We start from the raw sequence: 12,602 nt of genomic DNA, 5'->3' as shown, positions 1-12,602 counted from the left end.
GTCATGAAAAAAGATTTGGTACCTGTCATATGCCTAGAGCAACCACTATCCAAATACCAAAAAAAAATAATCCTCACTTAATTTTACAGCAGTTAAAGTAGTAAAACATACATAATTGTGTTTAAAACAATTTGTGTTTAGTCTAAGTTTTGTGACACCTAAACACTTTAGGATAACGTTTAGACAAATCTTCATCCATACTTTCCAGGAGCAAATTTATTACCATCAGCATGAGATGGAATCACATGTGTGAGATCACAATCAATGACAACAGGGTTAAGGATCAACTCAAGGTATAACTACCCTATCAAGAGCCAACCTGCTTTGATACCACTTGTTAGATTTTGACCCCTGAACAAATAGTGTTTAACTAATTTTAAGGCCAAGTTGTTAATTAGATCGATTATGCACACCATGAGTTAAACAATTACTTAAACATATATGCACAACGGAAAAGTAAATGACACAAGATATGATGACTCAGGAAACCTTATGAAACAACTTGTTCCAAAGGAAAACCCTGGGGGACTTGACCTAATCAATCTTGAGGTAATAGTTTCATTATAAGATGGAGATTTACAATAAAAAAATAACAATTCGTAATAAGTCTAAGTTCAGTTATCAAATTGAGCTCTAAATCCTATAGACTTTCTTTATAGTGAACTGCTACAACATGAACCTCCAATCCATGCACTATAAAATCCCATTGAAGCTTTAGATCTATAGTACACTTGTTAGCTAAAGCTTAGCAACTTAATTCCACCGGTTCAATGAGTATGTATGTGATCTCCGATAGAACCTTGAAAGAGCAGAAGGTACAAAACCTATTAGATCTTAAAAGAGCAACTCCAAAATCTTAGTAAATGTGCATTAGGGTTTCACTTAAGTATTAAGTGTAGTTGGAGTGAAACCCTAATCACTTAATGGGCTGAATGGGTTGAAATATTGATTTTGGAAAATTGACTCTCAATCGGTTGAAGTTAAGTTTCGATCGGTCGAAACTATTGAATTTTCTATTCTTGAACCAGTAACCTTTTTGCTCTTGTACATTTATTAACATCATCTTAAGCATTGCCCAATCTTACCTATAGACACTATGATCTATATCTAGACAAGTTTATGTTCAAATGTTTGCCAATAAACTTATACACATAGAACCTAACACATATATTGAATTTTCAAAGAGGACTATATTTTGAAATATCACAAAACAGAATAAGGGGCCAAAAAATTTGGGATGGAGGAAGTATGAGCTTATTCTCCATTATAGTTGATTCCTTATGTAGATCTATATAAGACTTGTGAGGCTGTGCTTTGATACAATATATTATTGTTTTCCTATGGCCATCTATTATTAGTACTTAATTGGTTGGTTAACACACCAAAATATGAAGGCAAAAACACAACAATAGAGATAGAGGCACTGACCTAATTATGTGAAAAGGAGCCTCAAGATATTTGTCTCGTATAGTTTTTTTTTTTCTTTTTTTTTCAAGTATAAAAATGCGAGTTGTTAAAATGGCAGTGTACCCTTTAATCAAGTGAAAAAAAAAGGAGAGAGAAAATGCTAGTATTAATTACGAATGTGATGGAAACCAATAGCATTTAATGATATTTTTTTAGTTGTTAGATCTCTTATGAATCTATGGTATAAAAAATGAGTAACTTTACAAGAATTACACCAAGTGTAGCTTGAACCCATCTCATATATATAGTCTTATTCAGATAAATGTATCACTGATGTTAGTATGTGCATCCACGTATGTTTTGAAAGTTGAAACACTAGTAAGTATTCTATGGCCAAAATGTAAAGCAGCCATGCTAACTGTATCTAAAGCATCTAGACTTAACTTCATCTATGTTTTGTTTGAAGAGGATTCCCATCTCACATTAAAGGTAATCAATGAAGAAATCCATTTGAATTGGGAGCTTTTGTTAATTGTCAAGAATATAAAGTGAGAGAGAGAAAGATTGAATAGTCTGTATATTGATGTATATTCTATCTAAACACTGTACAGTAAAGAGATATAGGCTAAGTATGTGTGACATACAAATAATATGAGTATACTACAGGTACAATATACTGGACTAAGCCCGATGAGATAGGCTAGACTAAGCTATATGCTAACATCCTCCTCAAACTCAAGGCAGCAAGGAGGAAGCCAACTAGAGTTTGGATATAAGATCTCAAAGATGACCAAGTGCTTCCTCATAATCTAGCTTATTGGGCAGCATCTTGTAATGCTTGGTTCTGTTCCCATCTCCTCCATACCCTCTTAGGTTTTTCCTAAAGAGTAAGATGTGCTAGTCTCTTTTTGGCTTCTGTCCTTGTCCTTGTATTTGATATGTATTTTGTTTTTTCTTCTAATGAAATAATTTATTCAGCAGAAAAAAATAATGAGTCCTAAGCAAGTTGTCCAGTAATGTTTGGAAGGAAATAGAGAATTTGTGCTACGCGCGAGATTTTTGGATACTACGTTGCAATAATGTTTATGCATGTGCGCCACTTGCCATTCGAACAATATTCCAAAGATATTTTTGGGTTCTAATCAATTTCATTGGTAAATTTTTTGTCATCAAATAAAAGATTTATGTTCAAAACTCACCTCCACCAAAATCAATTAATGTCTATCAAATACTAGTTGGTATTTTGACCTAAATGATAAAAAACAATTATCATAAAACAGATATTATTAATATAAATTTTATCATATTTATATAGAAAAAATATATATACATTCAAAAGATACCTGTCAAAATAACTTTCCAGCACTATATACTTATTTTAAATTTCAAGTAAAATTAAAGAGATTGAGTTTCAACAAACTCTAGGATCTAGTTTAGTAAATGAGTTCATTAATTTTTTAAGTTAAGAACCCCATAACTTCACTAATCTCTAGAAATACACTATCTAGGGATTTTGAAAAATTAGGAATTTGGCATTTTGGGATTGATCTGTTGATCTTTGATCTCCCTTTGTCAAGACCAACACTTTCCAACTATCATCTCTTATTGCATTCAACTGTTGGACGATAATTTTTTTAATTGAAAACACCCACAATTTTTGAGTTTGTTTCTACTTGACCTTAAAAAAAAAAAAAGTGAAAATGCATGATAAAGAAAATAATTTTCTAAATTCTCTAACAAAAATATGAACATGTATGTTAAAGAAACTATAGCAAGAAGTTTCAATTACGCGTTTATCTTATTTGTTTTCGATTTTTATATCTAATTTTCTTTAGTGATTCATAGTACATAAAAATGCTAAAATATTTATATTGTAAAAATTTACTATTTAAAAAAGAATATTAAATGTGTCAAAGTTTTATCTTACATGGAATTTGTATAATATGTTTTTAGTGTTTAATAATTTTCTATAATATGATATTATTGTCTTTTTAAAACTCTTTTTAAATATTTTTAAATTACATGGCTTAAGCAAAAACTATCCTATGCAATCCATACATAATCTTACCATGATTATTTATTTTTTGGTAAAATTAAAAATTCTAGTTATTATTCTATTGACTTTATTTCTTATTTTATTTATTTATGTATTATTTCAAGTCTTTGTTTGATGTAGAACAGACAACACGTGCCTTCTTGGAGCAGCAAGGGCATCAAAATTTACAACACAAGATTAAAAAGGGGTGTCAGTAGAGGCTATCGGGGCAATAGTGTCGTAATTGCATGAAATTTGGCAAGTTGAATAGAAATGGAATTCTAATTCAAACTCGATTTATCTCGAGCATTGCTTAAATTTAGGCAAATTCCTTCATTAAGGGCCCAAAAACAGTGTTTTTGCTATTTATAATAATCTTTGTTTTTCCTTAATAACTTTTAGTTTATAAGTCAAAATACGGTCATGTCTATGTTGGGACGACCCTTAAGGTTACTAGTTTTATAATTTTGCATTTAACTCAATTTTCCTATTTTTGGTAAAATTCGGTGTTTTGCCACCTAATTTTGTAATTAGTGCGAATTAGGGTTTGAGATGTTTTCTAATCGTTCTAGGGTTTTATTTTCTTAGTATTTATATGTTTTGTAGCCTCTAAAGGCAAAAACAAATTATTATCAATAAAATTGTAGAGTTTTTCTCAAACTTTTCTCTGTTGTGGATTCCAGTTTATCACATTGTTGTTTCAAGGAACCCCTTATAGATTCGAGGTTTAATACCAGAAACTAACAACTTAGTTTCCATTCCATAAAAGAGAATATCATGTGTGCTTTCTTCTGGCTTCTGCGACATCATTATTTTCTTATTTTTATTAAAAAGAAGTAAGCAGAATATATTTAAACTTTTTTAATTTTTACAAATAAAAAAGATACAAGTAAATTCGATTTGTGAAAAATCAAATAAGTGTAATAGGTCTGAAAGACCATTTAAGTTAACTCGCTTCTCTAAGCCCAACTGAATCAAACCTGAAGCTGGTTGAACCAAACCATTTACCAGGTCTAACTGTATCCATTGCTTGCAGATAGGATGGCCCCGTCAAAATTGTTTGGAAGCTTTCAACAAGTGGAAAAGTAATGACATAAGTTGGAGGTAGATGCTTGGAAAGGGAATCTCCCAACCCATGCATAATATCGCCCAACTTTGATGGGAAATGATTTTGAACCCATCCTCATTGCTTATTCGATATAAGCTCTGAAAGTCACCCCTGTCAAGTGAGGACAATGACCATTCATAAAATCAATAATCACATAGATAGTGTATGGGTAAGAAATGGGGCATGGGATGAATTATTAAAGACTAGTCTAGCTTTGGGGGCCAAAGAAAAAGAATATCTATGATGTAAGCCTAAAAGTTTTCTTGGTGTTATTTGAGTGGAAAAGAACTATGCAAATAGAATGCAATGAGCACAACCAAAAAAATAAAAAAGTTAGAATAATTTTACATCATTTTCAAATTAGTATGCCATATAATTTAAATTAGAGATTGTGGAAGGCTCGTGTGAATTGGCGTCCTAATTTGAGAATATTGTGAAGTTGTTGTAACTTTTTGTTATATCTATAATATTACACATATTGTAGCAAGAATTAACAACAAAAAGAAACATTTCAAAAGATGAATACCATCTTAAAATATGTGATAAAAGTTGAGGATTAAGCGTGCTTTTGGGATTAGTTTATTTAGTTTTTTACTATATATATATATTTATATTTATTGAGAGTGTGCCAAAATATTTTTGTATTTCGAAAAAAGTTGCAAAAAGTGAAGAAAAATGGAGGTTTTAAAAATTTGTACATAAAAGCTACAAGTTAGCCAAAAAGCTGAACCCAAACCAACACTAAATATATAATTAAACCTAAATTTTGTTATCTTACAAGATAATTCTTCATTTTTAAACATAATGTATAGAGTATTGTAATAAAAAATCTCACAATATTTTTTCAGCAAAGTTGAGATGTCAATTTACCATATATTAAAATAAAATTATACCCAAATTCACAACAGTTCAAAATAGATTATTGTGAAGATATTGTAAGATTTTGTTGTGTCCTTAACATTTCTCTAATATATAAATAAATAAATAATAACTAACTAAATATTTATTTATTAATTATATTATTGTTTTGACACTGATCACATTTATTGATATTTTGATTTAAGCTTTGATCATTTCATATTTCAGTCTTCGTACTCTTTCACATTTGTATAATATAATTGTTGATGTTTATTATGCAGATCCTATTATACATAAGTTTACGCGTATGAATAAAATGCATTGAAATTGAAACTCACATATTTCAATGCTTTTTATAAGTGTTATTTATTTACTAAAAACAATTCTAGTGTCATAGCAAAAGGTACAACTTGTGTCATAACTCGCCATGTGATAGAAGGGTGATGATAGGTCCATGTGAAAACACATTTTCATCAGTCACAACTCGTCACTTGAACGAATCATGGCACAAATTATACCTTTTGTTGTGACACCAGACTTTTTCATTTACAAAACGTGTGTTGTAGTATTTACCCTAATATGTGTCATGTGAGACATTTCACATCAAGAAATGGAAAGGAATAGTTGATAGATGTATGAAACCATGACCTTACACCACATGTGAAGATGGAATACAATTAGTCTACGGCCCATGGGAAAGAAACTTTTTTCCATTGGAAAAGTTGTTTAGAGCTTCTTCTTGGAAGTATCAGAGAGAGAGTACCCTAGTCCGTGATTGTGGGTCCAATACCTTTCTCAGCCTTTCGGCTAAGATCAAGTGTTGTGATTGTGGGTCCAGAAAAGTCTTGCCAACATTTAATTTTGTCTCATGATGGTCTTTTCGCATTCAAAATTCCAAAATGTCTCATTTACTCTCATTTATGATTTATGAAGTATGGCCCGTTATTGTGGTCACGGTTTGGCTTTTTCTAGTAGAAAAGTCTCTTGTGGATAGATAATAAAAAAGACAAAAAGTCACGCACCTCTCAATTATTATGATATTTTCTTTACCCTTGTAAAAGATGAAAGAAATGAAGGTTCATACCACCTACGTTATAGGAACCGTAACCAAAAAGAAAACCTCGAAGAAATACTGTAGACATTTTAATCATTTATTTAATTGTTGTTTTAATAATTAATTGATTTAAAAATATTAGTAAATAAATGTAGATGTCTTTTTTGTTTCACTAAATCAAACCATTAGGCAAGTCCGATATATGTTAAAAAAAAAATCCAACATATGTCATTTTTTTTTCTAGCTTTATTATTATTATTATTATTCTCTCTTTGCAGAATTAATTATTCGTTAAAAATATCATTTGGTGTTAGATATCCTTTAACTGGGCATCATGCGCATGTAAGACGATAATTTAAAATATGCTTTAGAACCAAATATAATTGTATTACGTTTCTCAAAAAAAAAAATTTATATTATTATTTTAATATCAACATTAATAGTAACATTGGTCATTAAAATCAATGTTCATGGTATATGTAAATGTTTTATCTTAGAAATTCAAATAGATTCGATGAGCATGGAATGACAATTTTGCCCCACCACACTTGACTTGCCCCTCCATGTTTTGTCCTGCGCTAGTTTTGCCCATTCAGCAAAGGTGGTGGAGCATAATGGGAATGTGTTTAAACTTTTTAGACCCACCTTGCCCTATTCTTGCCCTGCATTGATAAATGTTATAATTGTAAATTTTTCATACCCTAAAACTCTACTAGTTAAACAAACATATCAATATTAATTTATTTTATTCTATCCAACATAGCTCTCTTCCTCTATTTTGTTATGTGTTATACTATAAGATTTTTGTTTTTGTTGTGATATTGTCTTATAAAACACTCAGATAATATTATTTAGTTTTTGCTAAAATTAGTCTGATTTGATATGGGATAAATTTAGTTGTAATTTCAAAAATATTTTTATTATGAAACAAGTTTTATTAAAAAAATTGTAATAGTTATGGGGGCAAGTTAATAAGAAGTAGAGTTTTACGGGATGGGGCCGGGCTTTGCGGGACCCCAATGGGGCAGGGATGGAGCTTGAAATTTTTTCTTGTTATGTGGGAATGAGGTAAAACAAAATCATGTGAGGCGGGAATGAAGATCCCATCTTTTGGCCATGTCTTACCCCATTGCCATCCTACCGAAACCATCATGAGAAACAAAGTGTCATGCTGCAAGGAATATATTCCAACAACCTAAAGAATATACATTAAGTGAAAGCATAATCATAGTTTTGAAGCTCCTCGTAATTATTTTTCTAAACAATTCAGAATATCACAAAACTTCTTCACTGAAATTTTTAGAAAAACTCCAAGCAGATACGCATTTACCATGAAAAGATTAGTAACAATATGAGTTCCTTAGAATAAGTAATAAAGTTTAAATCGAATTAGCTTGCACAAGTTTAAAATCAGATTCAACAAATACATGTGGAAGACGAACTCATAAGTTATTACACTGAAAGATAAGTTAAATCATCCAAAGCAATGGTAGCCTTTATCTTTTTTGTATCTGTGCGAACCGAGAAGTTTCTCCATCTTAAAAGATATAGATATTTTGCTCTAGAAAAACAAAATAAAAATAAAAAGTTTATATTAATATGACAAAATTTATATTTAAATTAAAAAAAAAATTTCACTTAGTTCAAATCCCTTGTGCCGTTATAAAAAAGTCAATTAATTGTCCCCCCCCCCCCCTTTAATCAAGAAGTCTTAATTTCAACTCATTAGAGAAACATCTTTGGTACTGTTGCAGAAAAAGCAAAAGGGAAATTTTTTGACTTCATAGTATTTTTTTTCTTCTTCTAAGTATTTCCTTTTCTAGAACAATAAGTCAATAATCACACCATATTATAACTATTTATGACTTTAGAAAGACAAAATAATAAGGCTAAATGTAAATTGCACTCTCTAAATTTGGCTGAAATTCATTTTAGTTCTCCAACTTTACTTTCATTCAATTGAGTTATCTAAATTTCAAATTTATTCAATTCAGGTCTTCTTTCTAATTTTTTTTTAAAATTTCCCTTGCAAAAATATTATTTTCACATTAAAAAGAGCTATAAAATTAATAAAAAAAATTTATAGCTTTTTTATTTAAGATTTTTTTTTTCAAAAAACACATTTTCATTACAGTATTTTTAACAAAATTAGAAAAAAAAATGCCTGAATTAAATAATTTTGAAATTTAGAAGATTCAATTGAACGAAAGTAAAGTTCAAAGACTAAAATGAATTTTAGTCAAATTTAGAAAGTAAACTTTGCACTTTAGCCAAACAATAATTATAAAGCTTAAGAAATACTGTTTTTAGTGCTCGAGGAAACATCTAGACTTGTGATACTAATAGTAACAGAATCAAGACTTGGGTAACTTAATCCAGTACTAATTGTACTTAACTCAGTTCCACTAGTCGACCCCAACACTTGTCCATGGTAAACACTGTTGTTCCAAGGAGCTCCATTGTCAGTGGCAACACGAAATGATACCACTTCTGAATCGTTATCCTTGGTCACTTCTGCATGCTCTTGGAGCTCTAATGCAAACTCCAACTTTTCCATCACATCATTCATCGTGGGCCGTTGGATTCCATGATCACTTACACAACTCTCTGCAAGTTCCACGTATACCTTGAAACACTCTAGTGCTATCTTGTTCGTTAGATATGGATCAATGATTTGACTGATGGTCCCATTCTCAATACATTTTCGAGCCCAACTTGCCAAATGTCGTTGCTCTTCTTTGAGTCTTTGATTCAGTGCTTTTCGAGCACACAACACTTCAAACATCACTACACCAAATGAGTACACATCAGATTTCTCAGTTAATTGCTGGCGCCTTGCATAATCTGGATCCAAATACCCCCATGTCCCCTTTACTAGGGTACTAACAGCACTGTTATCCAAACCCATTTTGGACAATCCAAAATCCGAAACCTTGGATACCCATTTATCATCCAATAGAATATTTGTTGTCTTCACGTCACGGTGGATAATAGGGTGCTTTTTACAAGTGTGGAGGTAGTGCAAACCACGTGCAGCTCCTATGCATATCTGGAGCCTTTGTTTCCAGGTGAGGGGATCGTTAAGGGTCTCATAGAGGTGGTGGCGGAGGGTACCATTTGTCATGTACTCGTAAACAAGTATCATCTCACCCTCATCATTGCAGTATCCAATGAGAGACACAAGGTGCACGTGACGAAGTTGAGAAAGCATCTCGATCTCTGTCATAAACTCATGAGCACCTTGTCGAGATTCCTGTTTCATGCGCTTGATTGCCACCATCATATTACCTGAAGGATGAAATATTTTATTATTGTGTTTCTAAAGCCTAAGAAATGTGGCAAAGAATATGTTGGTGGATTTCAATAATTTAATGAATAAGTGTTGGAATTGGTTTTATGTAATTGAGGATACATTAGTTTGTATATTTTATGCATTAAATTTTGTACTGTCCCTAGCACCACTCTTGTATTATGGAGTGTAAACGATATATATGACTTATGTCTAGTTCATACGCTATTTGAAAACTATAATATGCGAAGACATTTCCTAAAATCTGACAAGATGATCACATGTTTACAGTTCACATATGAGTAATTATACTCTATCATCGACCTTTTTAAAAGTGGACATTTTCTTTTAGTCTTATAAAGTGTGTACATTAGTACATCAATTGTGAATATTGTGTAAAACAATTAATAGATGTAAAATGAGTGGAAGATAGTATTTTTCCTTCATCATATATGGCCCTGTCCAATAAGCATAGGAACTGGGATACAAGCAGGATTTGATCAAATTATTTAACAACTCAACAAAATATGGTATAAGTAATCTTCATTATATGAAATTAGAATTCCTAGTATATATAACTACAATTAGGACAAACTCGGGGTAAAAAAACTAAAAATAACTGACAATCATGGGATTATACATTACCTTGCTCAATAAGACCCTTGTAAACATTGCCAAAGCCACCTACACCGATAATTAAATCTTCATTGAAGTTGTTGGTTGCTGTTTTGATTTCATCTAGTCTGAAGTAGCGGCATAGTTCTCCAGGTAGTGATGATGCTGTTCTCCTTGAGAACTCTCTTTTGTGAGGATCTGGCCTAGACCAACACCACCACTTTGCTAGTGGATGGTAAGAACCATAGCGCTTGGTCTTCTTCAGTTTACAGAGAAACATGCAACACACTAGGATGAGCACGACTAATAAGCCCACACCGCTTCCTATGGCAATGAACGTTGTCTTCTTTGTCTTGGACTCGTTGGCTGCTGTAGGAGGTTGTTGATCCAGCTGTGGAGGCACCATATGTAGTCTGGCAAGATTGCCATCTGGGTTGCTCAATTTGAACGCTTCCACACCGTTTAAAATGGCATCGATCAAAGTTCCCTCTGATGTTCTAGGTTGTAGATCAATGGAAAGCTGATGCGTGTCCTCACCTTTGTTTTGGATCATTACTACGTAGTCCTTGTAGTAAGGCGTATCGTTACTGCCAGTCCACAATATTACATCGGCCCTATCTTCAGCTAGCTGATAATCTATATAGATGGCGAATTCCCTATTGCCAGTGGCGTTTATTTTGGACTCTACTTCGCAGAAATGGAGCCTCACCAGATATTTGAATCCCGTATCAACAGGTAATCCCCATGTCAAATTAGACTGCTTGTTCTTGGCTCTATTCGGACCCATTGTTATTGCAGACTGATAGATAGGATCAGGTGCAGTGTAATTTGGTATTTTTGAGTATTTGGGTTTCAAAGATGGATCACGAGGGATTACACCGACACTCCACGAATGTTTATCTACGGCCTCAGACCATTCTCTAAACATGCCAGTGTCTTCCATTGGTGGTACCAAGCTCCCGCCCACGTTTAATCGATCAACCAGCTCTAGTGCCATGCTGTAGTTTATGTAGAATTGAGGAGCTTGGGCGACGTATTGGGGGACCCAATCCTCTTTGATGAAATCTTTTGGCTATAATACAGGTCTATGGGCATGGAGACTATCTCAATTCCATTAATGAAAGCATAGTAATCACTAGAATAGGGGATGAACGTTAACTTCAATGTCTGATTCTCTTCAACATTGATGCAGAACTCCTTGAAAAAATTCTTGCTTTCCATTGAATCAGAAGTACTAAAGTTTCCAAGTAAGGTGAACGAACCTGCTTTGACAGTGAAAAAGTCTTTAGACTTTTCATAACCCGAGTAAGAAGCCGAGTAAAAGTACAACCGAACAAATTTGGGTCCAGCAGTCACCGGAAACGCGTATGTGAACTGGAAATATGATAGACGGGCTGTCGTGTAGGGGATAATCCCAACGGAGCTGTGGGTTTGGGCGTCAGAGAAAGTAGATTTGTTGTTTTCTTCTGTGGGACCGTACTTAGAACCTATCTCTCCGGTCCAGTTACGCCCATCGGGAGGATATGAGTTTCCAGAAGTGCCACAGTTGAGAGCTATATGATCAACAGCTTTGTAAGGGGGTGTCGAAGTAGCGACTGTGAAATGACAAAAAATGAAAACTAGGCAGAAGATGAAGAATATAGGTGTCAGCAGTGAGTGGTTCTTCATGGGAGCAACCGAGCAAGAGTTTATTGACTGTAACAAATTGATAGAAAATTAGAGAGAAGGTAGTATTGATTGTTTGAGTTTATTGACCGTAACAAATTGATAGAAAATTAGAGATGAGAAGGTAGTATTGATTGTTTGATCATGTTGTCTACACAAATAATTGTAGGTTTGTAGGGAGTTGTAAATGCTGTATCAATATACGCGGGTGGTGTTTGGGACTACTAGGTTGCTTGTGGTATTCATGAGAATAACAATACCATAGATATCATTGAGTGAAGTTGCAAGAGGGAGAATTTATGGTTGCTTTTGGCCGCGGTCATGCTGAGAGAGTTTTTACTTTTTCAAGGGGTTTCCGCGAATCTGGGGTACTTAGAATATTTTAGAGTGGTGAAATTGTGATAAACTCTTTTTTTTTTTTTTTTTTTTTTTTTTAAAATTTAAAAACAAGGAAAATGATAAACTCTAAATGCCAATTTTATTATAAACTATTTTACAACTGGTAATTACCCGTAACATACGTGTGTATACACAACAATTAATAAAACTCACGTATACCGTTTTGTTTTCA

The 12,602-nt window shown here is 32.7% G+C and overlaps 1 pseudogene; it reads right to left on the bottom strand.

The window, feature by feature from the left end:
• Positions 1 to 8,677: 8,677 nt before the first annotated feature.
• Positions 8,678 to 12,178, bottom strand: LOC142629869 (receptor-like protein kinase FERONIA; annotated as a pseudogene).
• Positions 12,179 to 12,602: the final 424 nt, after the last annotated feature.

The sequence above is a fragment of the Castanea sativa genome, chromosome 3, assembly GCF_040712315.1.
Source record: "Castanea sativa cultivar Marrone di Chiusa Pesio chromosome 3, ASM4071231v1".
In the NCBI taxonomy this organism is placed as follows: Eukaryota; Viridiplantae; Streptophyta; class Magnoliopsida; order Fagales; family Fagaceae; genus Castanea; species Castanea sativa.
Note: the sequence above shows the minus strand (reverse complement) of the source record. Positions and strands in the feature narration are given on the sequence as shown.